Source organism: Fukomys damarensis, unplaced genomic scaffold (genome assembly GCF_012274545.1).
Source record: "Fukomys damarensis isolate Sample0158 unplaced genomic scaffold, DMR_v1.0_HiC HiC_scaffold_39, whole genome shotgun sequence".
Taxonomy (NCBI): Eukaryota; Metazoa; Chordata; class Mammalia; order Rodentia; family Bathyergidae; genus Fukomys; species Fukomys damarensis.
In genome coordinates, this window is record NW_022900951.1 from 119,015,115 (window position 1) to 119,018,728 (window position 3,614).

The following is a 3,614-nucleotide window of genomic DNA, read 5'->3' on the forward strand; positions in this document are numbered from 1 at the left end:
GAAGAAGAAGAAGAGAGAGAGACAGTTGAAACAAAACTTTCTCTAATGAAAATCCTTATGATAGACAAAATAAATCTGGGCCATAGAACAATATTTGAGTATTTATGACAGTGGATGAAACTGTATAAAAGTTAGAAGTGTCTTCCAGAATAAGACATTATAAAGAAGGCAGAAACAAATGAGTATTAACATTAAAATACAGACTATTTGAATGGAGGATCACTTGGTTTCTCTGAAAAGGAAAGTAATGATTGAAAAATCCATCATTAAGGATGGATGGTAACTTGGATGCTAATTGTAGTCTTCACTTAAGATATGAAAAATGCCATTGTTATTCTTTATACTTAATGTGTAACCCTGGGTGGTTTTATTGATGAGTCTGATTTGCAAATTTGTATTACATTATAATATTTACAGAGGTTTCAGAGTCCTAGCAATGATTTCAAGGTGAAGCAAAGATGAGGCATGAGGAAATTTCTTCACCCTAAATCTATTTATGAGAATAATTTATGAGAATATTTTCCCAAAAAGGAAGATTTTTTCTTTATTTTATAATCAAAAGATAATAATACCAAGCATAGTCAACCCTGGACCCCTTTCACTACTTCTTCTTTCATTCTTTTCAAAATAATACTCTCCTCAACATGTTGAAACTCTGTATCATACAAACCGAGGAGAAAACTCAAATTCTCTAGAATTATTTCTTCCTTTTTTTTTTTTCTTTTTTTTTTTTTTTTTTTTTGGTACTGGAGATTGAACTCCGGTCCTTGCAAGTGGCAAGACGGGCCACCGAACCGCTGAGCTAAATTCCCGGCTATTTCTTCCATTTTTAAATCGGGATTTCAAGAGTCTCTTCTCTTACAAATCCAAAGCTTTTGTGAGCCCGTCACTATGTTCTACTTAGGGATTAATTTGTAAAGACAATTACCACCAGCACACACATCTCAAGAGTAGGAGAAATGGAGCCAAAAGAAAAGAAAACCCAGACCATGCTTATTTTGGTAAAATTATATTCTGTTTAAAAACTAAAAATGAAACAGTGTTCCCAAGATTTGCCTTCCCTTCACAAATCCTAGTTGCTATAGCCTGTTAACACATATCGCAGGTGATTTGTAATGCCTCAATGCAAAATAAACTACATTGATTTTGTGTTCCAAAGGTTGAAGCTGAGTTGAAGGCACTGTTGCAGTGCAGAACTGAGGTTTTCCTTTTGCCTTGCCTTGTTTATATTCAGTAGCAGTGAGGCCTGTAAGACCTCTGGAGCTTGCTAAAGCTGCAATTCACTTTCGCCAATTACTGTTATCTTATTCAGGATTCACACCACCACTTTGCCCTGCACGATGTCCTTGTCATATAAGTTGGAAGACTGGAAGCAGTAATTGACTAATGGGAGTCATAAACTAGCCTTATGAGTTTTAGCTCATCTTTAAACGTTCCAGTTTTTTCTGCTCTTCTCTGGTTTACCTCTGTTACATACTTCTTGACTACTTGCCTGTTGACTTCAAACTCCTGAAAAATTTCTAAAGAAGCAAACACTCACAGATTGTTTAAACTAAATCTTTTATTACACATTCACACACAATGTACATAAACATACATATATGCTAATGCCAATATTTGGACTGCATTGTCTGATGTGAAAATTCATGTATAAAAATGAAGGTTCCTGTTCAAACAATATGATTAGTTAGAAAGAAAAACTTTGAGAAATTAAATGCACAAGGAGACCATGTTATGGCTTGTATCTAAATGTTCCCCCAAATCCTCATGTACTCAGGTGGGCTTTTGGGAGCTGGCTGGATCATGTGTGTTGATACCGGATTAATCCACTGATCACTTTAACTTAGTTCTGAGGGTATCTGAATGCATTTTCTGAAGATAGAAGCCCCACCTTGGGTATGGGTGGCACCAACCAATAGGTTTTCTAGCCTGGATGGAATAAAAAGTGAAAGATAGGCTCACTGCTTGCTGGTTTCTCCTTGCTGCCTACCTTGCCTCAGACTGCTTCTCCTATGCCATGCCACCCTGCCTTGGAGCCAGCCAACTACGGACTGAAACCTCTACCAAGTGTGAGCTACAATAGGCTTTTCCTCTTTTAACTTCTGGGTGTTTGATATTTTATCCCAGTGAGGAGAAGGTATCTAAGAGAGACAAGTAAAACATTTTCAGAAATAGTTATGATACCAAAGAGAATTAGAAATAACCTGTATGGTATTTCAAATTAAAGCAATAATTATGATCAAAATAATTCATTCATTAGAATAAAATACATGCATGAAAAGTGAGCAAGAATGGTTTTCCTAATCGTAAGCAAAATTATAAAATAAAAACTAGTTGAATTTAAAAAGGTCCAGATAATATGTGCCCATTTAAACAAAAATGTAAAATCCAGAAAAATCTATGTTATATATTGTTTGATGATATGTACACGTGTAATCAATATATGAAAGCAGGAGCAATAGGAGAAACAAACACCAAGGTTACTTTGGGGAGGGGAGTTAGAGAGTAAAGTTTATGAGACCATGGAACCTTAACAAGGAACCTTAACAAGGAACCTTAAAGTTAACACCAAGAGTATTTTTGGTTCTTAATCTAGATAGTGAGTACGTGGATTTTTTATTGTATTTCATGGGCACCTTTCTGCATACTTCAAATAGTTCATGTAAGATAGGACATTGGAGCTTTTTGCCAGATTCACATGGGCCAAAATTATTCTTACACATTTGAAGCATTCTTAAATGATCTTATACACACATCTTTCTCAGAATAGCCTCATCATATGTTCTCAAATCTTGTTCTTTCCAAGTCCCTGATCCTTTGGCCAGAAGTGATTGTAACCTCAGTCTCGAAATTGGGGTAAATTCATGCAGAGGACTATGATTCTTTTCTTCCTCACTGCCTTCTCCCTTATTCCCAAACCCATGTATTCTGATATAGTAGAAAAAGTACAACGGATTTGTTTCTGGTTCACAGTTTATGCCATCTTCTGTAGGGCAGCACTTTAAACTCCAAAAGTCATCTTCTTGACCTTCCTCAGTAGGGTTGTCAATTGGCCAGTTTATCATTTTACCAAGAAGTCTACTTCTATGCCAGAGGTCAGTAACCTTCCCTAGCAACAGGCAGTGTCACTGAGTTTTAGGAGAAAAGCTAACCCCTGTTTTGAAGAACACCATAAAACATTAATTTATGAGCTTACAGACAGACACAGTGATGACATCAACATCCAGAAGAAGTGCAATATTTTTATTCATCGAGTTTATTGGTACATTTTAGGCATAGAATATGCTGACATTTATTATTGGAATTTGTATCTTTACATGATGTATCTTGGTTCTTAATTTTCCCCATTCCCCTGCCCTCCCTTCAACCCCTCCACCCTTCTCTATGTACAAAGACGTTCTTTCCATTTTTTCCTTTACTCGTGTTAATTCCATTCCCTTCTTTCCTTTCCCCTACTCCTTCTATTTCCCTTCCCCTTTGAACCTTTTCTTCCTGTTTTGCATTATCTATTATACATTTTGATCCTTATTTACACTTTCAGTTTCTCACACCAGAGAAACTATTCTGTACTTACACATGTGTCCTATTTGTTTTTCTTAAGAATATTTTCCCTC